A 26,171-nucleotide genomic window follows, 5' to 3' on the forward strand; every position below is an offset into this window, starting at 1 on the left:
AAACGGAAAGCTACGAAACACTGAGGCTAGGCACTTGAAAAGGATGCAGTTCCCGAGCTACTGGCTGAATGTTTTGTGAAGTTGCAAGCTGTTTTCCAGTGTGTTAAGTAGATCTGTTTTGGCTGGTTGAAGGGCTGCAAATGGTTTTTCTGGTTCACAGCCTGGTTTTATTTCATTTTTTCTTCTGTCTTTTGCTTTGCTAGGACGTGACATGGTTGCTCATAGGGGCAATGGTTTAACAATGCGGCATATTTCATCCTTAATTCCACTATGTCACTCTTTCATGGTACTTTTAAGTGAAGTAGAGCGTTTTCAAGTGTCCCCTATGTACTGGTATACTATTGTCGTATAAAACTCTGTTCCGATAAATCGAATGCCTCTCAAAGGAGACCCTCGATCCTGGCAATGGGTTCAACTAGTTCCGTGTTGTTGGGGTCAATCTTTCCACTTTGCCCCTCGTGCGGTGTCGTGCTGACAGGTATAACTAAATCAACCATGTCTTCATAACTACCACTCAGCACCATTGACTACAAAGCCACCTCTAAACAGGCTTTCGGCGTGTCCTTCGAGATTTTAGCAGGACCTTTTGCAGCACAACGAGGTGACAGGAAAAAACGCAGAACAGCGTTTGAGCTTTATATGGCTATATTGTAACGTACAGTATGGTGATATACGATTTACTGCCATGTGAATGACCTTGCATTTCACTGTAACGTGTGCTTCATGTATGCTTTAGTTGAATTAGAATTGCTTCAAAATACTCTGGTTACCTACCAGAAGCAAGTCTGGAGGTTGTACGAAGGCTCAATGTATGGTGTAATGCTATTGCGTTGAGCAGGTTTGTTGCTGCTAAAATTGACTAACATTGTCTTGCAGGTGTAAACATAGCCGCTATATTCTTTCAGATGAAGATATGAAATATGAAGACTAATCTCAATGCCCTATGCTCCATGTGTATCTTGATGCACCTACTCATTTCATGACATTTTTGCCTCAATTGAAGCTGTCGTAGCATTGTTTTCTGTACATTTAAATTTCCTACCTCGCAACGTTTGTGGCACTTCAGGGCTTTTTCATATCTACGCTGTGACCATAGGGGATGATTAGTTAGCTTAAACAGTACTACTGCTTGTGCTGCCTGTGACACGCAATTTCTGGTGTGATTTATCATTGTATTTCTTCGGTTGATGTAACCATGAAAATGAAAACCATACTTGCCGTACACTCTATCGCGAACTTTGCACTGGAGCCAGTGCTTTTAGGATCGTACCTTGCTCCACTCCGAGACAAATTTATTTCACGAGTATTTGCGCTACAAATTATGCAGACTTAGCCCGTGTCTGGAAGTGTTGCTGCCTTTCTATGCTGCCTTCTTTGCCAGTCACTTTCATTGGATTCACAATTGCACATAAACACATAAAGAAGGACATAATTAACTAACAGGAACTCGAGCATATTTGACTGGCAAACGTTGGCACGCGCTGAAAGGCAACACCCTTCAATATGGGCTCGAAAATGCTGACTAAGTAAAAATACCGGTTTATAATTCGTGCCGAAGCATACGTAAGCGTGACTTCATTCAACGTCACTCATACATAAGCCTGCCCCCCAGCATCCAGGGGCGCTGGGGTGCCCATGGGCCAGAATTTTTGGGACCAATGGGGTTCTATGGAGCCTTCGCAACCAGTGTGCATCTACCTTGGATACCGTATATGGAAACAATTAAAGCGCTGCATGAGCGGAGGTCTGTCTGCAGCAGCTGCTGTGAATGGCGCCCACGCGTAACACATTCGCGGCCTCTCATGATCTCCCGATTAGCTAGACAGGCGCGCCAAACTTCGCTCCCTTTGTAACGTGCTGCACGAGTGAGATTGTCCGTGCCAGTCAATATATCGCGAAATGAAAACACGTTGTACTATAAACTTTATTTTTTTCAGAGGTGGAGTTTAGGGACGAGGCGAGTGGGCGGGCCCGCCCTCTTCTTCTTCAGGTGGCAGCCAGGCCTTGCGCTTTGGCGTCCTCTTCGGCTATCTGGACGACCCGGAGTGTAGAGCTGCGCTCAAATATTGCATTCCGGAGTATCGTGATTGCCGGTGTATTTTCCTTCGGTCTCATCTCGTAAACCTTGCTACTGATTTCATTCTTTCGCTCTCCGGCTAAACTGTCACTTATGCTTGAAGACAATGGCTTCCTTAACGAGGCACCGCCACTTTTCCGTATTGGGTGTGCATAATACAGCGTTAGCTGTTATGGGCTAATTCAAACAGCCGTTTTGGTTCGCGATGGTGTCCGCATCCGCCGCTGGTAAACCTAACCGTATCACCGGAAATGCGAAAAAAGTACCCGGTCCGCGCTGGGATCGAGCCCAGGCCCACTGCGCGGCAGTCGGATGCTCTACCACTGAGCCACGCAAGCGCTTGCTATCAGGCAGCGGAAAAATGCCCTACAAACGCCTGCAGGCAGGCGCGCAGGCGCAGACGACGATATGCGATTCAGACGAGGCGCGCAATCAACGTGACCCGAGCCTCCACCAGTGTGGTGGCGCAATCTAGTTAAGGTGCCTGCAAACGCAGCGTGCCCGATATGTAAGTTGCATATAGAAGTTGCATTCTGCATGTAACTGGACCTGGTAAACTCAGACAGGCTAGGTGATTATTTGTCACCCGCGCCACCGGTCAAGGGATGTGAGATGTGCGCCACGTATTCTGGATACCTCTTCGGTACACGTTATGGCGTCTCCTCGCAAGGTACGAACTGCTGCTGAAGAAGCGAATCGTAGAGCTACGTGCGCGGCTACAACCAGGCATCATCGGGCTCAGCAGACTGCTGTACAGAGAGCGTTGGAATCCGCAGCCCGCCGTCGACGCCGGGCGGACAGTTCAGATCGTTCTCGTGAAAACGAGGCGAAGAGACTTTGCCGCGAAGACCCTGTTGTGCATGGTGCGGAAATTGGAGTTACTCTTGAGCCGCTCCACCAGCTTACGCTGTGACTGTGCTGCGTTTGCCGCGCAGGCCTGTGACTTTTTATAACCTTTGCTTTAAGCGTGTTTCATGGGCCAATTTTGAAAGGTAGTGTGGTCTAAAAATGTGAAAAAATGATGACTGATGGAGATATGATGATGATGAACCTGTAGCGAAGAGAGACGCTAGTGGGTCCAGCTCTAGTCTACCAGACGCTAGTGGGTCCAGCGTTTTTGCTCGCAACGGCACTCATGCTTGAAAGCCGTCTCGTTTGACTGTCGACGCTGCGCTGCTCCGATCTCTAATAAACCCTTTACAATTGGTGGAGCGTGCTGCGTCCTCAAAACCTGCAACCTGGAACTTCGATGCCGCACCGTACCGTCGACCATGCCTGAAGAAGCCTCCCATCAAGTACCTCCCCCGGCACCGGCACCGTGCTCTGGTGTGCCGCGCCACAGGGACCCTGCTATCTTCACAGGCGCGGACGACACCGACGTTGAGGACTGGCTTACGACCTACGAGCGGGTAAGCGCCCACAATAAATGGGACGAAGTAGCTAAGCTCAGCAACATGCTATTCTACCTCGCGGGTGTGGCCAGCTTATGGTACAACAACCATGGAACGGATTTTCCGACGTGGTCACACTTCAAGACATCTTTTGTCGAGGTTTTTGGTTGCCCTGCTGTTCGTAAGCTGCGCGCCGAACAGCTTTTGCGGGAACGAGCCCAGCAGGCAGGCGAATCCTTCACAAGTTATATCGAAGACATCCTGGACTTATGCAAGAAAGTCAACGTGACCATGTCGGAGTCTGATAAGATCAGGAATGTTATGAAAGGCATAGAGGACGATGCCTTCAACATGCTCCTTGCCAAAAATCCTCGCACTGTGGCCGAGATAACTACACTGTGCCAAAGTTACGAGAAGCTACGCAGGCAGCGGTCATTGACCCGTCGCCCTACATCGCGCGACGAACACCTCGCTGGCTTGACGGACGTTTCTGATCAGTCAGCGTTGGTGGCAGAAATGAAGGCTTTCGTGCGCGAGGAAATTGCACGCCAGCTCTCCTTGCTGGCCTTTGCACAACCACCACCAGTACAAGAGCCAACGTCAAGTTTTGAGCCCCCGCTCCGCAACACCCTCGCGCACGAACTCAACCAGCTTTTGCCTGAGCATCATCACCATTATCCTGCGGTCGCACCTCTCCGCTACGCTGAAGTCGCCGCCAGGCCCCAACAGATCCCTCCGGCTGCACCAGTCAGCTACGCGGAAGTCGTCGCCAGGCCCCATCCCTTCCCTCAAGGTGGGCCTCTCACATACGCCGACGTCTTGACTGTGCCCCGACCTCAGCCCGCGTTGCAACCATATCACCAGCCGCCCCGCACAACGCGTCCTCCTACATGGACGGGGCCCACCACAGCGAATCGGTGGCGTACATCTGACAACCGACCTATCTGTTTTGCGTGCTGCTACGCCGGTCACGTCGCACGCTACTGTAATCGCGTGCAGTCACCTAGCGCTCCAACATTTGCGCCAAGTCGTATGGTCGGCTCTCCCCGCCCATATTACGACGACCCTTCGGCATCGTCACTGACGTTCCGCCCAACGCGCAATACCCGCCGCTCACCTTCTCCACGCCGACGCTCGCTATTACCGATGCGGCCCCGTCCCGCAGCTCGGGAAGAGGAAAAGTAATCGTCGCAGCCCACGAGGCAAGGGCTGCGACGCCGGCGAAACGCGCAAGTCCTCAGGGTAGCCCGACGAATGTGATAGACGTGTTTGTTGATGGTGTTCACACATCTGCACTCGTGGACACCGGAGCCGCCGTATCAGTTATGGACGCAAAACTTTGTCGCTTGATTCGAAAAGTCACGATGCCCCTTACTGGACTGTCCCTCCGCACAGCCGGCGCTCAGCGTATTCACCCGTTAGCGGCGTGCACAGCTCGTGTTGTGATTGAGGACGTTGTATACGCCATCGAATTTGTTGTAATTTCGTCGTGCTCCCATGACGTTATCCTCGGCTGGGATTTCCTCTCCCGTCACAATGCCGTCATTCATTGCGCACGGGCCGAACTAGAACGGTCGCTGCTCTCAGATTTGACGCTCGCCAACGATGCTTCGCTTCTGAATAAACTCCTCGTCAGACACGACACCACCGTTCCTCCTAACTCGTCAGTGGTTGTCTCTATGTACTGCAGCAGCCTCTCCGACGCCGTCGCACTACTTTCTCCGTCTGGCCGCTTGTCCACTCGAAAAGGTCTCCTGCTACCTTTTGCGACGGTGAACATTACACAGGGCTCTAGTGCTATATTTATTTGTAACCCGTTCTCGTACCCTGTGTTGCTACTCCAAGGAGAATGTCTGGGCAGTGTCGAAGCTATCGCAGACGTACAAATTACGGACGTTCCCGAAGGCCCATACTGTGCCCCTTACAGTACGCTCGGCTCGATTTCTACGTCTGGCCCATTGCCTATAGATGTGTTTGATTCTTCTGTTGCCGATGACCTTACACCGGGCCAGCGATCACAGCTTCTGTGCCTCCTACAAGAATTTCGTGCTTCTTTCGACGTCGGGCAACCTCGCCTGGGCCGGATGTCAACTGTTACGCACCACATCGATACCGGCTCCCAATCGCCATTGCGGCAACGACCATATCGTGCATCGGCTACAGAACGTCGCGTGATTAATGAACAAGTGGCCGATATGCTCCGCCGTGAAGTGATCCGACCTTCCCACAGCCCATGGGCATCTCCCGTCGTTGTTGTTACGAAGAAAGACGGTTATGTACGGTTCGGTGTGGACTATCGGCGCCTCAACAAGATCACACGTAAGGACGTTTACCCGCTTCCGCGAATCGACGACGCTATTGACAGCCTACAAGGAGAAGAATTTTTTTTCATCTCTCGATCTGCGCTCTGGGTATTGGCAAGTACCTATTCCAGATGACGATCGACCGAAGACAGCCTTTTTGTCACGCCCGACGGCTTGTGCGAATTTAACGTCACGCCGTTTGGACATTGTATTGCGCCAGCAACTTTTGAGCGCATGATGGATACCGTTCTGCGCGGCTTGAAATGGCACACGTGTTTGTGCTACCTTGATGACGTCATTGTTTTTGCTCCGGACTTCTCCACGCACCTTCAACGCCTCCGGCGTGTTTTGACGTGTTTGAGAAACGCCGGCCTACAACTGAATTTAAAGAAGTGCCGATTTGCAGCGCGGCAGCTGACGATACTGGGTTACGTTGTTTCCAAGGATGGAATTCTCCCCGATCCAGCCAAGCTTCGTGCCGTCGCCGAATTCCCTAAACCTACGTACATCAAAGAACTGCGAAGTTTCGTCGGTTTGTGTTCTTACTTCCGACGCTTAATTCGAAATTTCGCCGCCATCATATCACCTCTGACGAAGCTGCTTGGATGCAACGGACCCCTTCATTCGTGGTCTTCAGAGTGCGAGGAAGCGTTCGCAAATCTCCGTCGTTTGCTGACGACTCCCCCAATTTTGCGCCACTACGACCCGACGGCCCCTACAGAAGTACACACAGATGCCAGCGGTGTTGGCCTCGGCGCTGTCCTTGCGCAGCGCAAGCCTGGCTTTCCTGAATATGTCGTGGCCTATGCCAGTCGCAACCTTACGAAAGCCGAGACCAATTACACTGTCACGGAAAAAATGTCTGGCGATCATCTGGGCTCTTACTAAGTTCCGGCCTTACTTGTATGGCCGCCCATTTGATGTCGTCACCGACCACCATGCACTATGTTGGCTGTCATCGTTGAAGGATCCTTCCGGTCGTCTTGCCCGCTGGGCACTTCGCCTGCAGGACTACGATATCCGCGTGCTGTACCGCAACGGACGCCAACATTCTGATGCCGACGCCCTATCACGCTCTCCCTTGCCTGACGACAATACCTGCTGCTCACTATCCCAGCTAGCTGTTTCTACAATCGACCTTGAGACTATCGCTTCCGAGCAGCACAAGGACCCGTGGATTGCTTCGATTATAGACTTGCTTGCTGACCCATCACCACAGTCAACCACTCGTACGTTGCGTTGTCAGGCTCGCCATTTCGCGGTTCGCGACAACCTGCTTCACCGACGAAGTTATGTCGCAGACGGCCGCCAGTGGTTGTTAGTATATAGTTCCTTGCAGTCTGCGCTCCGAAATCTGCGCATCCTTTCACACCGATTTACAGTGCGCACACTCAGGAGTTTTCAAAACCTACCAGCGCCTTCGACAGCGCTACTACTGGCGAGGAATGTACAAGTACGTTCAACAGTTCGTTCGCTCCTGCCCCGACTGCCAGCGCCGGAAATCTTCAGCCCAGCTCTCGCCGGCTGGTCTGCGGCCTCTACCCTGCCCTACCCGGCCGTTCGGGCGCGTTGGAATTGATTTGTATGGGCCACTTCCCTTGACGTCGGCGGGTAACCACTGGGCTATTGTGGCAGTAGATCACCTCACACGATACGCCGAAACCGCCGCTGTCCCAGCAGCTACAGCGCGCGATGTTGCCTCATTCGTGCTTCACCGATTCATCCTGCGGCATGGTCCACCCCAGGAATTGTACAGCGATTGCGGACGTGTATTCCTGTCGGAAGTGGTTGAAGCCATTCTTACCGAGTGCCACGTGATTTATCGCACAACTACGGCGTACCACCCACAAACCAATGGCCTCACAGAACGCTTCAACCGCACGCTCGGCGACATGCTTTCAATGTACGTCGCCTCCGACCACACGAACTGCGATGCCATTCTGCCCTTCGTCACCTACGCGTACAACACCGCTACTCAGAGCACCACTGGCTTTTCGCCCTTTTTCTTACTATACGGTCGGCACCCGTCGCATACCATCGACACAATATTACCTTACCGGCCGGATGCATCCGAGGGCTCACCTATTTCTGCCACAGCACGGCATGCTGAAGAATGCCGTGACCTCGCACGTGCCTTTACTTCCAACGACCAAGACCGCCAGAAGAACACTCGCGGCGACTCCACCTCCAAGGTCGCCTTGCTTCCTGGCGCGCTTGTCTGTCCTGTTCACCACCCCTGGCCTCTCATCGAAACTACTCCCGAAATATGAAGGCCCTTCCCGCGTCGTCGAACGCGCATCTCCCGTGAATTCTGTTATCGAGCCAGTTCAACCGTCTTCGGACCAGCGCCGTCGTGGATGAGACATTGTCCACGTCGACCGCCTCAAGCCATACTACGATCCTCTCATACTGACAAGCTGTTAGGTCGCCGGACGGCTCCCTTATCACTCCCGGGGTAATTGTAGCGAAGAGAGACGCTAGTGGGTCCAGCGCTTTTGCTCGCAACGGCGCTCGTGCTTGAAAGCCGTCTCCATTGACTGTCGACGCTGCCCTGCTCCGATCTCTAATAAACCCTTTACAAACCATATAATTTATTCTGAGAGCCGCGCTGATGGTGTCTATGATGATGACAAAAATGATCAGTATGAAGATGACGATGATGATTGTGATGATGATGATGACGTTGATGATGATAGTAATGATGATTTTGATAACTGATAACAAATATTTGAAAGGTGATTCGTTAACGTAGATAAAACTATGTTGGTTTGGCATGGTTGCCAGAGAATTATACGGTTCATACACCCCACTCTCACCGCTAACTCACTCACGCGGACACTGTATTTTATCGAATTACATAGAGAATGGATCGCCTTCGAACATTTACAGCGAAGCTGTATATGGCTAGGTTCTGGCGTATCGCGTCCGCGGACAAAACGATGCGTGCAGCAACAAAGTGGGCTTAATTGCACATACCCCTGTCATGTGGGCCAATTCTGGTGATAGTGCAGAAAAGGTCCAAGCTCAATGGCATATCTATGGGCTCGGGGACCTGCAACGCTCCCTTGAACTACCCTTGTCACACGTGGGACCCAAAGAGACGAAAACAATGCGCCAGAGCGATGAACGCTGTTGCCCAAGCGCTAATCTATGACGATGTGTGTCGAAACGTCAGTGATAAAACGTAATAGTCTATTAACCAATTGCTGTGTTCCATTCCCTCTTGACATATCCATTTCACTAGCGACGTCATCAAGTTCCCCTTGGACCCGATATGGGTAAGACCCATGTCGCTCGCTTCGTAGAGGAAGAGCGCGTCTTCAGGGAGCACTGGCGCGCTCAACCGCGCGAATAGATGCGAAAACGACGAGAAGCCGAACCCGCAGCGGCCCAACGTGCTGCGGCCGGTCGTGCAAGGTGGTGTCAATCTAGTCACGTAAACTCGCTTTACTCGCACATACAGCATACGGCGCGCGGCGTCTCAACGAAGTTATGTGTTGTGTCTTTTCAAGTATTTAACATAGCCGCCAAAGTAAAAAAAGATATAATTCAACCAAACCAACAGCTTGGCTGGTCTTCCATCAGTGGAAGGGCTCTGAACTGTTTCTACAAAAATGAATGCCTACTTAGACATCACACCACCTGTCTTCTGTGTACACCAGCTTTATTCTGTGCAAACATTTCAACAGCACCAATTCAGGCATATTGCTTCCAAAGATTTCAGCTTAAAGATCACGAAAAAATCCTAAATAATGTTTTTTTTAATTTTTTGTATTTATGCTTTACTGAAAAGGGATACGACTAAAAATGTGGGTAATATGTGCAGATTAGCCAGAGGCAGATTGAAGGCTTTATAAAAAAGTGTATATTCGCAGTCGCCGCAAGCTATTGTCTCCATAGAGTGTCCGGCCAGTATTCCTGGTGTTCTTGTTTATTATGTTGTTACTTTCAATACACAACCAAGCTTCTTGACCATTCCTTCGTAGTGAGTGATCGCAATCATTTGGGAAGCAAGCAAGCATATTGTTAAATTAAGTGGTGGAATTCGCAGTTGGTGAATGCTGCTGTCAAAACAAATGAGTTCAGAGCGGAGGAAATTGCTAAGCTCACTGTACATACATCGAAGCTGATAGTGTGACCAGCACCTCCTCTCGAGTGACTCGAACCGGAATAAATATTTTATGCATGTTACTGCCACAGCAGCTGCGTGAAACTGGGTGTGCTTTTCCGTCAGTCTCTCAGTCCATTACGTTACGCTGACGAGAAGCGTCGTCATCGATGTTAACGTTTCGGCATCAGGTCATCTCTTCATCCTCAGCTCGATCACCACAATAGCACGAAGAAAAGAAAACTTGAAAACCATGAAGGGCCACCACTATGATTCGCGCCCATGTCACGGCAGCCATGCGCATTTCATTGTTGGGTGCGCTACCCACTGCGATATCGAACAATGTTTTTGTTTCGTAATATTATTACAGTGAATGAAATGGCGTACGTACAGGAACTGTTTACACTATTATAAGCGGTAGATTGTTATAACAAATGACACGACAATGAGCATTACATAAAAAATAACGATCATGTTGTGATGAAAGCGAGATGGAGGCGAAGGATATATTTACAGAATATATACTGTGATGAAGACGTGCCTCCGTCTAGCGGCATCACTAACGCTCGGCCCGCTCTGCTCGCGCTTGCTGGTCGCTCGTGTCTTTGGAGATGGTGCCCCACGCTGTCTCAACGTTCCTTGAACTCATAGCGTCCTTCAAGGACACCGCCAATAAACCTCTTCACAATACAAAGAAGGCTAGGGCAAGAGATGTCTTATCCGGCTCACGTAGAACCGTCTTCATCGTCGTCTTCGTCGCTCTGCCAAGCATCGCGTTCATCTATGTATGGATCGCTCCGTAACATCATTCTCCGGCGGCGGAAGTGCTTTCCTGGTGCTTGCTATGAAGGTGAGGAGCTACAAGAGTAGTATGACTTCAGCTTGAAAACATGAACACCATCAGTTGGTGGCGAGGAGGTCGAAGAAGAAGGATCCAGGAGTACAATCTCGTAATTGACGTCACCGAGTAGACGAAGAACCTTGTAGGGCCCGGTTTAACGTACGATGAGCCTCTCTGATAGGCCAACGCCTATCATATGGCGACCATAGGAGGACCAGAGAGCCAGGCGTGAAGTGCATACTTCTGTGTCGGCTGTCGTAACGGGACTTTTGGGCTTCCTGCGAAGCAGAAAGTCGTTCGTGGGCAAGTTGACGAACTGCACGGGTTCGCGCTGCGGTGTCACTAACGTATTCAATAGGCGAGTGAGGAGCCGAAAGAAGGAGAGTCTTGAAGGGCAATGCAGGTTGTCGGCCAAACAGTCGATAAAACGGTGAATATCCAGCGATGTCATGCCGGGGAGAATTGCACGCAAAGGTAACAAATAAACACCGTGACTGGGACGTGCAGCCCCAGTCACGGTGATCTGGTGAAGCATACGTGGCCAGCATCTCAGCGTTCGGTTCAGGCTCTCGGTCAATCCATTCGTCTGGGGATGATAAGCGGTGGTGAGTTTATGTTAAATGGTCCAGGCACGAAGGATGTCATCTACCGCTCTTCAGAGAATGTACCTCCCACGATCGGTGAGGAGCTGCCGAGGGGCGCCATGATGTATAATTACGTCGTGTAAGAGAAAGTCATCGACGTCTGTAGAACAGCTTGTCGGCAATGCCCTGGTGATTGCGAAGCGCGTGGCACAGTCTGTCGCGACCGCAATCCATTTGTTTCCCAAGATGGACGTAGCGAAAGGGCCTAGAAGGTCAATGCTGAGGCGGAAGAATGGCTCTGCAGGGATATCAATATGTTCTAGCTGGCCTGCAGGCAGCGCAGAAGGGCGTTTTTGGCGTTGAAAGCGGTCACAAGCCGCGACGTAGTAGAGCACAGAACGGTACATGCCAGGCCAAAAAAATCGGCGTCGGATGCGGGCGTAAGTACGCGAGACACCTATATGACCGCCAGTTGGTACTTCGTGAAGCTGGTGAAGAACACTGGATCGTAGATGTTAAATAGGACAAGCAGAAGCCAAGAGTCATCTGAGCTGAGATTACGACGATAGAGAACGTTGTCGTGTAGCTCAAACAGGCGAACAGAATGATCTGGTAATGGAGAGGTTCGACGGTCGATGATGAGCCGTAAGGACTCGTATCGTCGCTGTTCGGTGGGAATATCATCCAAAGCAAGGATGGACAGTACGCAGGCGTCTACGTCAGGGTCAATGAGGTCGGGAGCATCGACAGGGTGACGTGATAAGCAATCTGCGTCTTGGTGCAATCGTCCAGACTTGTAGTGCGCAGCAAACGAGTATTCTTGAAGCCGTAGTGCCCAGCGGCCGAGACGTCCAGACAGATCCTTCAGCGACGAAAGCCAGCATAGGGCATGATGGTCTGTAATTATAGAACAAGTTCGGCCAAACAAGTAAGGTCTGAATGTGGTGACAGCCCACACTAAAGCCAGGCACTCGCGTTCAGCGATGGAAAAGTTTAATTCGGACGAGGAAAGAAGCCGACTGGCGTAAGCGATGACACGTTCCTTGCCATGCTGGTTTTGACCAAGGACAGCCCCAATGCCATGACCACTGGCATCAGTGCGAAGTTCTGTAGGCGATGAGGAGTCGAAATAGGCCAGTATTACTGGTGCAGTGAGTAGGCGGACGAGGGCAGAAAACGAAGCTGCTTGTTTGGGTCCCCACACGAAGGGAACGTCCTTCTTCAAGAGTTCAATATGATCGCGGGCAATGTCCGCGAAGTTCCGTAAAAAGTGATGAAAGTAGGCATATAATCCTACGAATGTGCGGAAGTCTTTTATCTGAGTGCGGCACGGGAAATTGTTGCACTGTTCGCACCTTGACGGAGGTCTGGTTGAACACCGGCAGGACTGAAAAGGTGACCGAGAATAGTTATCTGGCGGCACCCGGAACGGCACTTTGCGGAGTTAAACTGAAAGGTGGCTCTACGGAAGGTGCAAGAACGACCGATAAGCGGGTGAGGTGGCTCTCAAGCGTAGGGAAGTAGACAATCATATCGTCTAAATAACATTTACAGATGGATCCCTTATATCCCCGCAGCAGGGAGTTCGAAGGTTGCTGGGGCATTACACAGTCCGAACGGCATGACCTTGAATGGGTATTGGTCATCGGGCGTAATAAAGGCAGTTTTTTCGCGGTCCATATGGTCGACTGAAATCTGCCAAAAGCCAGACTGAAGGTCGGTGGAAGAAATATATTGGGCTCCATGAAGGCAGTAGAGGGCGTCATCGATGCGAGGCAATGGGTAGACGTCTTTATGACATACTTAGTTCAAATTCCGATAATCAACGGAGAAGCGCCAGCTGCCGTGCTTCTTTTTCACGAGAACGTCAGGGGAGGCCCACGGGCTAGAGGAAGGTTCTATGACGTCTTTTGTGAGCATTTTGTCGACCTCGTTCTAGATGGCTTGACGTTCGTGATGGGATACGCGATATGGATGTCGGCGTATAGAAGTGGGGTCACCGGTGCTAATTCGATGAGCCACGACAGATGTTTGACCTAGAGGGCGGCCGTTAAAATCAAAGATGTCACCATAGGACGCCAGGACCCGGTAGAGATCTTGAGCGTGCGCCTGGCTCAGATCGGGAGCAATCATCTTGTTAATTGTTATATAGTGACGTAGCATGTCCATTTTATCGCTTCTCACCCACGCAAGTAGCAGTGGTCTTGTCACGGGTTTTTCACACTATAAAAGGGCTGTGCGTCAATAAACACAGTTACTACGTTCCCACAGCTACTAACAATGGGAAGTCGAGAAAGTGCACCAGCATCTGACAAATCGTGTCCGCTCCTGCGTGCCACCTTAAAATTAAACTGTTGAATTTCACTGATCCAGCGAGCAAACCGCCCTTTCGGTTGAGTACCATGCAGCAAATGAGTAAGCGCCTGATGGTGAGTGAACAGTTTGAATTTCGTGCGTTCTAGGTACGATTGAAAATACCTAATCACTAGCACAACAGCGAATGCCTCCTTTTCAGTTGTGGTGTAGTTTCGTTACGATTTTGAGAAAGTATCAGAGTAATATCCAACCATTTGTCTTCCTCGGTCACTGTCACTTGTGCTTCTTCGTTGGTACAGTACACCACCTCCTCCGTAGTTCGATGCATCCGTTGTAAGTGCAAATGGAACAGTGAAGTCCGGTATTGTGAGGACCGGGTCTGATGATATGGCTAATACCAAATTTCTGTACGCATTTTCACATTCTTCAGTCCAAATTAAATCTATGTTTTTAGGGAGTAGGTTGTTCAACGGTTTAGCTCGTGCTTCAAAATCCTTTATGTAATTTCTAAAATGTCCTGCGAGGCCAAGAAAAACTGACTGCGTGATTGTCTGGCTTCTTCATCTGTCGTACACGTTCCACGGACTCCACTTTCGAGCTCTTTGTGAATCCATGAAAATTGCGCCCGAGAAATGTAATTTTGTCTTAAAAAATCAATTTTCTTAAAATTCACTATATGTTTGGCGTCACTTATTGCCATCAAAACAGATGTCAAATGTTCGGCGTGTGATGCTTCATTCTTGGAGTAGAATATTGCCACGCGCCTTCAAAGGGAGCTGACGACGTTTATTGAGAGCAGCTGGGCTCTGGAGAAAAGGGCAGCGAGGGCTAACTGATGATGATGATGATGCCTCAACACTTGGCACAACCCACTGAGGGGGATAGGCCACGAACCGGGGGTATTATGATAGAAATTTATAATAAATTAATTTATAAATACATAAGTATAAAAATAAAAGAGTGAAATAACTATCGAGCGGGGCTGTTAGCACGCGCACTTCTTTCTTCTTGTGCCTATGCGCTTGCCCTGTTCCCACTACTACAGGTGACAATATAATGTCGTCTACATACGCAATATAGAATAATCCGAGAAATGGCTTGAGAACACTATTCGTCATCTTTTGGAACCATGCTGCACTATTTTTCTATCCAAAAGGCGAACGAATATATTCGTACACATCAAATAGAATGACAAAGGCTGTATACATTTTATATTCCTATTCGAGCGGAATCTGCCAAAATGCTTTCTAAAGGACTATACGGGGAAATATTTTGCAGCCTCCGGTTTCTTCAGTTATGTCGTCGATCCTTGGCACAGGAAAAAGAAAAATGTCCGTTTGGCTAGTCTCTTTCGGAGCCAGAGTTATAGGCGAGGCGAACGTCGACACCAATGGCCGTATTATTCCAGCATCTGAATTATTGTGGATCTCATTTTTCAACCACAGTTTCTTTTCGCGTGATATACTCAAGGCTTTTTTTCTGACCGGCGTAACATCTCGCAGCTTAAATGGAACAGTACATTTTGTTGTAGCTGGTGCATAGTTGCCTAGACCAGACAAGTTCAGGGAATTTTTCACGAACCTCTTTTTTCACACTTAACAAGGCGGTCCGCGACGTTCAAGGAAGCGCACGTTTCTTGCGCCACAGTTCATAATTCCAATAAAGGTTTAACTTCAGTGCCTTCATATCTGGTCTCGACGCCCTCACGAAGAGGGCGTCGATACTAGCCTTCCGGCCTTGATAAGATTATTCTTCTTTCTTCTTTGTGGGGTTTTACGTGCCAAAACCAGTTCTGATTATGAGGCACGCCGTAGTGGAGGGCTCCGGATTAATTTTGACCACCTGGGGTTCTTTAACGTGCACTACAATGCAAGCACACGGGCGTTTTTGCATTTCGCCTCCATCGAAATGCGACCGCCGCGGCCGGGATTCGATCCCGCGATCTCGTGCTCAGCAGCGCAACGCCTTAGCTGACTAAGCCACCGCGGCGGGTCCGGCCTTGATAAGATACATTTTCTTACACCCATTCATCATATATTCGTCTCATCGCATCAAACATCTGTACCTGCACCGGTCTTCCTCTAAGTATTTCGTCACTGTTAACAAGGTCCTCATTTATTACAGATATAGGTGCACCACTATCAACCAATGCATCAACATCGTCTCTATTGATATTGAGTTTAATATAGACAAGGCTAAGGGCGTTTAGAAAAACATTCCCAATTTTTGTGGTCTGGTGGGACTGGACACCCTTTTTTATTAGTTTTTTGGTTGCGTTTCCTCTGAATGAGAGGCTGCTGGTTCTGCATCATTGCTGTTAGTAGACATTAAGTTGAAGACTCGATTTCGGTCATGAGGATTTTCGAGCTCGCGAGACCTCCATGGAGCCCTTTCGAAAGCCTCATCTGTCCGACGCACATTTTGTGGCGTAATATCGGTGCAGATGTTTCTGAAACATCACAACAGTTCCTCAATAGTTTTAGGCGATTTACTTGTACCTTCCTCTAAGTTCCTTGGGTAAGCCATGAACAATCAGTGGCACCACTGCGGACTCTGGTAGTTCTGCATTTCCCATGTGAAGAAGCCGCCTTTTCTCGTAAAAATATTCTAGGCACTTTCCTGAGCGATGTTTATAAAAATAGCTCGGTCCCACCTTTCAACTGGGTTTTCGTCAAAAGCTGCCAAAAAGCTCGTTCTCCACTGCTTCCATGTATCTGTCATATGTCAAGCGTAATGGATTTCATAAGACTTCTTGGCATGTCCGCTGAGAAACTGACGCATGTATCTGATGCGATCGCAGGATTCGTCCCAGGAGTTCTGCTCACACGCTTGTTCGTAGAACTGAATCCGAGTCTCTGGGCTTGAGCTCTCACCATCAAATAAGTCAGGCTTTACTATCTGCTTGTTTTGTCTTTGTTGGGTCAGAAGATTTTCCATGAGTTGTTGCTGTCGCTCGGCTGCTACAGGCGAAGCATTTCTAGCATGCACGAGTCCATGGAAGAGTCGGTCTTACTCGGTGCAGTTGTTGCTCTCAGCTGCATCTGCGGGGTCATGATGTGTTCGTGAAATTCGGAGTGCTTCATTCTTATCTTCACTGATGCTTGAACATCAATCTCCTGCTGCGTATTCCCAGCCTTTTGGGTGACGAACTCACTAAGCTTGGGAGTCGTGATGCTTTCGGGTAAATCATTTGACGTCTGCATCCACTTCACACGCTGAAAAAATACGACTGATGGTGCGCGTCTCTGGCTCTACCGAGCGTTATCCACGTAATAGAGGCTTCTATCCTTTCGAATGCGCCAATGTAACATTCCACGGTAAGCCTGCACTGAACCAAAGCACGATCTGTTTATTCTTCTTCTTCTTCCCCCGTTCCCACCAGGGGTGTCCTTTGTCATCTCGGCCCACTACAATACAAAAGAGAAGTATAGCAATGCATAACCAAGATGGCTGGCGAGACCGACTCTACCTCTCCCCGTCAAATCGTCTTCTTCCGACTGGCCCTTCTATTGGTTGCGCCGTAACAAATATGCTCGCCAAGGCGAACGTGGACGGAGTTCCCAGGCATGACAGGTTGAAGACGAAGGACACGAAGCACTATCTCAGTGTAACGTGCAACGTGGCCACGCCTTGAGCTGGATCTCGTCAGTGAAAGACACCACTGGACGATTGGGCAGGTGGGCACTACGGCTCCAAGAATATTCATTTGCTCTTTTGTACAAGTAAGGCCGCTTGCACAAGGACGCCGACTGCCTCTCCCGACATGCTGTCGACCACCCCGAAGATGATGCGCATGACACCGACTATTGTGTCCTGGCTAGTTCTTACCTGCCCGACATCTGCACTGAACAACGGCGTGATGACTGCTTGCGTGTTCTTATCGATCGTCTCAATTCTGGACATTCGGAGCCCACGCTGCGCATGTTTGTGCTCTGCGACGACGTTGCCTACCGTCGCAGCGTACGCCCTGAAGGACCAGAATTTTCGCTCGTTGTACCACGCCCTCTCCGGACTTCAGTTCTTGAGCAGTTGCATGCCGCCCCTAATGCAGGCCACCTCAGCGTTTCGCGTACCTTATAGCCAAGAATTAGGGATATTTCGTACAGTTTCCTTTTTCGCCACCACGTGGCGTATCGACCTTAAAGAATTCGAAATTCTTGCTATGACGTATGCTATGACTCACAACTAAAGAAAGAAACACACCCTGAAGCTGTCGCTTCAGCTCGGTACATGGAAACGAGCGCGCTTGTGTATCAGCGTTATCTCGAAGACGGCCAGCTACTTGCTCTACTGACAATGCATCGACGATTTTGCTAGACACCTGGCCAGACAGCTCGTCAGCATTCCGGAGAGATGTCTGGCCGAGACAAACGGCTCCCGCGAAGCTTCCGTTGAATATATATACAGGGTGTTTCACCGAACACTTTCAAAAATTCTTAAAGGTTGCCTGTGGCAGATAGCACAATTATAGTTCATGAGCTGGTCTACTCGAAGAGGCGGACATAACTTGCACAAGAAATTGAAATGCATAATCGACTAATTAACAAAAATTCACTAATTACGTTTTTAACTAATTAGCGGATGGCCAATATTGCAATTTACAAATTGTAGTCTTGGAGTTCGCAAGGCGGATCCCCTTGGAACGAATTCTCGGGATGACACCAGTTTCGAGATATTAATTCCCGAACTTTGCGGAGAAATGCATTGGCGTTCCAGTTAAGTTCTTAAGAAAACGTCGCTCTTTGCATTGAAGCACTAAATTAACTGGAACGCCAATGCATTTTTCCGCAAAGTTCCGGAATTAATATCTAGAAACTGGTGTCATCTTGAGAATTAATTCTAAGTGAATCCGCCTTGCGAACTCCACGGCTACACTTTGTAAATTGCAATATAGGCCATCAGGCAATTAGTTAAAAACCTAATTAGTGAATTTTTGTTAATTAGTCGATTATGCATTTCAATTTCTTGTGCAAGTTATGTCCGCCTCTTCGAGTTGACCAGCTCATTAACTAAAATTGGGCTATCTGCCACAGGCAACCTCAAATAAATTTTGAAAGTGTTCGCTGAAACACCCTGTATATTGTTTTCTTGAGCGGACTTTTTATTTGAGAATTACTGTGGCTTCGGTCTTGCGTATACTTCAAGGTTATGTTTTAGGGGTTTCCTATAGAACTGGCGCGATCCACTGAGGATGCTTCAGCTCGGGACTAAAGTCAGCAGACATCTAGGGACTTTACTCGGGCATATCTTCAATCTCGGATACTCAAATGCATGTAAAACGCAGGAATGCTTTTATGAGAAAACCGCTGAACCAATTTGAATGAAATGTGTTGCATTTAGGAGGACAAGTTAAACTACAGAGACTGCAGCAAATATAATTTTTGCTTAGATAGTCTAATGTTTTCCAAGAATTGGAGGATGTTCGTAAATTTGGAAAAGAATAGAAGCATGACGTTTACAAATCTGCAACTCAGCCATGAAAAACAAATATGACATTTATATAAACTGCACCCGTTGAAGCATCAAATGCGAAATTTTTTTTTTCGCTATACCTTAAACCTTATGTGAATTTCTTATAATGTTTGGAAACAACATTCATAACTTAGTGGTATACTTCAGGAGGGTGTATGATATATGCTTGCTGCGCGCTTTCGATATATTATTAGGTCAGTTTACAGAATTCCGATATCATTTTTAGCTGCTGAGATACATAGTTCTATACGTCATGTTTTCTTTTTCGAAATTTTGCAATTCTTAAAAATTTTACGTAAGAAAGTAGACTGACTAAATAAAATATCCCTTTGTGGAATCACCGCACTTTAACTTTTTTTTGAAATTCAACATAACTCATCAGATTTGGTGCAGTGGTTGCTCTGACAAAATATTGCCGATGTCCCATGTATTTCGATAGGAGCCCCAAGCTCAATGTTCCCCTTAAGTTCGAGCTTGAATAATATACTTGTTGGTATGATATGTTTGTAAGCGTGCGATCGTGGCCTAATGAGCTATAGCACCGGCGTACTGAGCTCAACGGGAGAGGATATGTTTTTAAAGCGGCTTGGGAAGGAAGAGGAGAAAAGAAAGGGAGAAGGCAGGGATGTTATTCAGAAGCGTGTCTGATTGGCTCAAAATTGCTAAATGCTGGGGTCGTCATACCACCTTACGTTCCATCAGCATAATTTCTATTTCATTCCGCTATTATTGTGCTATCGTCAATCAAGCGAGAACACCGGCGTCGTGGCATCGTAATTGCGTCGCAAATATTTATCGCCATCACTTCAAAATCATTCCATCGTCGTCATGCCGTCGTCCTTGTATGCCTTCCTCGTTCTATCGACATTGTTCCTTCTTCGTAATTACATCGTCGTCACTGCATGCATCGTCGGCCTACGGTTCTTGTTCTGCCGTCGTGAGATAACATTGGCGATCGATGGTCATAACAAAGCGGGTCAATCAGGGAGACAGTGTATGGCCGCATATAGCCGAATCATTTGAAACATTAGGGGAAAAACACTATGGATTCTAAATAAAGGTGTCTTAGCTAACACGGTGTGTCGCTTCTTGTTCGCTACATTGTGTGAATGTTAATCGCATTAACTTCGATATTCATCTTAACATGGGTTCTGCAGGAAGTCTTTCGTCTTCACGACACTACGAAGTCTGGCCCATATTGTTCCCAGCTTATTAACACCTCGAATTCTTACAGGTGATCGTGCTCAGGCTTGTGACGGACGACCCAAAGTTTGATGGAGGTTGCGGTATGATTTCGACAGCGGCGCCGCCTATCAACAAGGGGAAGCACATTTGAATGTGTAGGAATAGCGGCGAAAGGCAAACTTCAAGAGTTGCTAGACATCACAGATTCGAATCAAACTCACAAAGAGTTAGAAATATATATGAATTGCAGTCGCGCTAAAGAAATTCCAAACTATTGGATTGGTGCGAGGCTCGCTGCAAAAACATTCACTAGACTGTCTCAGGTATTCAAGCTATCCTTAACGGGAAACAATGAGATGAGTTTCGATAGAGCTCGTTACACTTTTCAAGAACGAACTGCAACATTTTGTTGCTACAAAAAATATGTAGATTTTCGGCATGATCACTTTAATGGAAAAACCAAAATTAAGGTTTTCAAGAAGTTCTTACTGTACTTAGATAAAATTGTAGGAAACAAATTCTGAAAAGTTCATTTACAACTTCTTGGTGCCTTAAGGTTGAGGGCAACTGACTACTGGTTTCCATTATTTTTCTTCGTTATATTTTCAAGCGAGTTAAATATTCTGCCATAGGTTATTGCACAATTAGCCCAACTAACTTGAGACTTTCAAGAGTCCATTGTTCTTAGACGAATGCTTTAAATCTACGCGGATGCTGCAAAATTTCTCGACATTGACGAGAGGGATGTGAAAAACAAAGCAGAAATGCAGAACATTTTATTGCCTCAGTAAATTTTTATTTTGAATGCTATTTCCACTCGTTAAGTTTCTCGCAGCCTTATATATGTTTTTGTAGCACTAGGTGCGTTGTGTGCGAATTTACGTGAATAAACAAGCAGGTCATATTTTAGTCTGACGAGGAAAAAAGAACAAAAAAGCGTACATTGTAGATGCACTGTACTGAAACACAAGGCGCGCGATCAAAGCCATCCCGAGTCTCCGCCAGTATGGTAGCGCCATCTAGTTAAAGTGCCGGCAAACGCATCGTGCCCGACATGCAAGTTGCATATAGCAGTTGCATGCTGCATGTAACTGTACCTGGTACTCTGGATACCTCATCGGTACACGTTATGGCGTCTCCTGGCAAGGTACGAATCGCTGCTGAAGAAGCGAATCGTACTGCTACGTGCGCGGCTACAACCAGACATCATGGGGCTCAGCAGACTGCTGTGCAGAGAGCATTACAAGCCGCAGCTCGCCGTCGACGTCGGGCGGACAGATCATATCGTTCTCGTCAAAACGAGGCGAAGAGACTTTGCCGCGAAGACCCTGTTGTGCATGGTGCCGAAATTGGAGCTACTCTTGAGCCGCTCCACCAGCTTCCGCTGTGACTGTGCTGCGTGTGCCGCGCAGGCCTGTGACTTTTTTTCATTTTGCTCTACAGTTTCCTGACATCTTTCATCTAATTATAATATTTGAGAAGTTGCCTAATTATTTAAGACTAATTATGTAATCAGGCGGAATGCAACAAATAATCTAAGTATCTCCGAACTACGGTAAACAGCATTACCCTGGTTCTGTCTAGCCAGGTGGCATTTCCATGTTTTTAAATCTTGGTGAATAATAGTAGGGACACCCTGTATATCGCTGCTCGAAATATACCTCGCAGACCTCACATGTTTCATCCAATATTTTATGTGCACGGTGAAAGTTCTGTTCCCACTGCTTTCTTTGTTCTTCGTCTCGCGGAACATTAAATAAGGATGCCTTCAGTGCCTCTTTCACGCGGCTGTACCCCCCTCGGCACTCGGGAGTGAAACAACAGTTGCGGCGATGGTCAGGCATTTCGCCTACCCGGGCCAGACGTCTGTAACGTGGGCGACACGCAGAGACAGGCAATACACGGAAAGGAAGCCGGCAGCAAGCAACGAAGTTGCAGTGAACGGACCGCTACTGATGCATGGAACAAAGAACCACCCGTACGTGAGACAGCGAAACGGGCGGGCGGACTGGCGAGTTCAGGAGGAAGCCGCAGCAGCGTCTCTAGCGGGTGCATTGGCAGGTGACAGCGGCTGCTTCAGTGGAGAGCATAGGAAGGATTGGCCACTGCGCCCACTAGAAAATCTTCTAGTACATGTGACCTAACAAAACTGATCATATTAGCGAAGAAATATTTCAGGCTTGAGTATCGCTTGAACGCCGCTGTGCAAAGCGCAGTAACTGCTTTATAAAGTGGCCGCGCACATTAGGTTACCTTGATGCGCCCGCTCCTAAACTACCACGTGTTTGACGCCTAGACACTCAGTGTCCGTCCCAATTCCAGTCTCCTAAAGGCAGCAGGGAGTACGTCGCAACCGCTACAGTATGTTGCTTCGTCGAATTGTACCTCTAAAAAGTCAATGGTCCTGACACGCGTCTGACGTGGCAGACTAATTTCACGGTGCATCGATAGCCAAAACCGCCAATTGTTGGATGAATTTGCTGATTTGCAAGGCTTCAAAGTGACAACAGTTATACCAAGCCAAGACTAATCTGAGCACTGCGTCTGTAAAGACTCATTCGCTTTATTTTGATAACCACATTTTGTCCAAATGAAATGATAATATAGATATTTATGCAAACATGTGGATCCCTAGCATAGTTTAGTTGGGATGTAGTCTCTATTTATACTGAATAAATGCAAACAGGACGTAATGTGGGTATAACGGGGCACTAAATTGTCATCATCATCATCAGACTGTATTTATGTCCACTGCAGGACGAAGGCCTCTCCCTGCGATCCCCAATTACCGCTGTCTTGCGCTAGCTGATTGTTACTTGCGCCTGCAAGTTTCCTGACTTCATCACCCCACCTAGTTTTCTGCCGTCCTCGACTACGCTTCCCTGCTCTTGGTATCTATTCTGTAACTCTAATGGTCCGCAGGTTATCCATACTACGCATTACATGGCCTGCCCAGCTCCATTTTTTCGCTTAATGTCGACTAGAATATCGGCTATCCCCGTTTGTTCTCTGATCCACACCGCTCTCTTCCTTTCTTTAACGTTAGACCTAACATGTTTCGTTACATCGCTTTTTGTGCAGTACTTAACTTGTTCTCAAGCTTCTTTGTTAACCTCCACGTTTCTGCGCATATGTTAGCACCAGTAGAATACAATGATTGTACGCTTTTCTTTTCAACGACAGTGGTAAGCTACCAGTCAGGATTTCGCAATGCCTGCCGTATCCTCTCTAACCCAATGTTATTCTTCGGTAAATTTCTTTCTCGTGATCAGGGTCCCCTGTGAGTAATTGACCTAGAGAAACGTACTCGTTTACAGACTCTAGAGGCTGACTGGTGATCCTGAATTCTTGTTCTCTTGCCAGGCTATTTAACATTATCTTTGTCTTCTGCATATTAATCTTCAACCCCACTCTTACACTTTCTCGGTTAAGGTCCTCAGTCATTTGCTGTAATTCGTCCCCATTGTTGCTGAATAGGACAATGTCATCTGCAAACCGAAGGTTGCTGAGATAGTCGCCGTTGATCCTCACTCCTAAGCCTTCCCAGTCTAAGAACTTGAATACTCCTAAGCGTGCAGTGAAAAGCATTGGAGAGACTGTGCCTCCTCGTCTGACCCCTCTCTTGATAGGTATCTTTCTACTTTTCTTGTGGAAAACCAAGGTTGCTGTGCAATCGTTGTACATATTTGCCATGATATTTACGTATGCGTCCAGTACTCCTTGATTACACAATGCCTCTATGGCTGCTGGAATCTCTACTTCTGCACAATAATCTTCAACTCGCACTCAGGCAGCATGCACTCAAGCAGCATCGCATCAGCGAAGACGAAAGGACGCATCCTAACCTACTGTCTGTACTCTTTGCAGATGCCGGCATATTATCATCAAAAGTGTAAGAAATCCCGTTCGGCAACATATTCCGCTGCACGAGCTATGTGAGCGTCGCACCATTCACTCAATTGTGCTGCTGTTGCCTTACCATTACTAGGACCTGGACAACGTGGCCGAAACCGCCATCTACCCAAGCCTGCTGCAGTTTCAAGCTTGTTATCAAGTTAGATCTTGGGGGCGTTGTCTTTTTGGAACTGGCTTCACTCAGGCAGCAGCGGTGACGACGAAAGAACGCATCCTAACCTACTTTCTGCACTCTTTGCAGGTCGGTGGCTGTTATATTGAATATCGTATGCACCACTAAGTCCGTCGCATCTGCTGCTGATGATTTTTTATTGGGCGTTGTAGTCAGACGAGTGTTTCTCTTTAAATTTTTTGAGCAGCGTGCTTTTTACTTTGTGTACACAAGAGTATTTTGTGGAATTTTATTTCATGTACCTGAAACTATGGGGCATAAGAAGTGTGGTAGCATAGGTAATGTTGCAGAAGCCCTAGCTGAGAAGCAACCTAACTGCATTAATGAGGTCGTTAAAACTTTTAGCTGATCAAGTGAGGAGACTCGATGTGTTCTCAACTGAAGTGCAAGGTGAAATTTCCGAGGTCGCTTCCTCGAGCACTAAAATATTTACTGAACTTCGAGGTGTTCGAGACGCTATTAGTTTCATGAATGAGAATTTTGAGCTCTTTAGGACTGACGTAGAGGCTTTTCTCAAAGAGATAGACGCGGTGAAAGTTAAGAGTGCGATGTGCCGCAAGGAAAATGATGAACTGGCGAGAGACCTGAAGGAAGCTAGACGGGAGATTGTTGAACTGAAGCAATGCATTAGAAATATGAATACCGAAATCCAAGGTCTTCCGCAAACCAAACGTGAGGACTTGGGGAAAACTGTCGCAAACATCGCTAGATGCTTAGGAACTGATCTCACAGATAAAGACATCAACATCGCGCACGATGTATTGTCGAAAAATAAAAGTAAATCTAATGTGATTTCTCACTAGAAATGCATGAGACAAGCTGTTGTCCGCAGCAAGAAAGGTTAAAAAACTAGACAGCAGTCGTCTTGGCTTTGACAAGAATATCCGTGTACATATTGCGAGACAGCTGTTCAACCTCGACGGTTTATTTAGCAGGCCGCGTGCTGAAGCGAATGGCGCTGGCCATGATGATGAATACATACAGATAAAGATGAAGAGGTAATCCCCCGCGCGTGGAAGCGGCCAACCTGGCCGCTGCTTATGGCGGCGAACGCCGTATGAAAGGCTTTAAGCGCGAAACATGCACAATCTCTGTGGCACGGCAGTGGCCATCCAAAGGCGTAACAACGGGAGTGACACGATAGTTAACGGGCGAAGTCAGTTCCCGAACAGTGTAGGGCCCGATAAAACGAGACTGAAATTTCTCGCATAATCCAAGAGCGCGAACAGGGGTCCGCAGCAACACTTCGTCTCCAGGGTGGAAGGAAACGACATGGTGGGATGCATCATAGCGAGTTTTGCGGTCTTGTTGACTGGCGTAGGCGTTGAGGCGGGCGCGTTGGCGAAACCGCGCAATACGCGAAATGAACTGCCCACACATTGATGTGGACGAGGCCACGGGGACACCAAAGAAAGAAACGTCGAGGATAGTGATTGGTTGACGACCCTATACAAGGAAAAAGGGCTAGTACCCTGTAGTGCGTTGGACGGACGTATTGTATGCGAAAGTATTGTATCCCACTTGGTGTGGTCAGGGTTGATGTACATTGATATCATGTCGGACAGTGTGCGATGAAAGCGCTCTGTGAGGCCATTAGTTTGAGGGTGGTAGCTTTAAGTTGTTTTATGGATGGTATTGGACGCACGAACATCGTCGAGAGGTTTAGACAGAACGGTCCTGCCGCGGTCACGCAAAACGACACGTGGGGCTCCGTGCCGTGACAAGATGGCTTCCAAGAAAAAGGCTGCAAACTCTGCTGTGGATCCCGAAGGTAGTGCGGCTGTTTCAGCGTACCGTGTCTGGTATC

The sequence above is a fragment of the Dermacentor silvarum genome, chromosome 11 (genome assembly GCF_013339745.2).
Source record: "Dermacentor silvarum isolate Dsil-2018 chromosome 11, BIME_Dsil_1.4, whole genome shotgun sequence".
NCBI lineage: Eukaryota > Metazoa > Arthropoda > Arachnida > Ixodida > Ixodidae > Dermacentor > Dermacentor silvarum.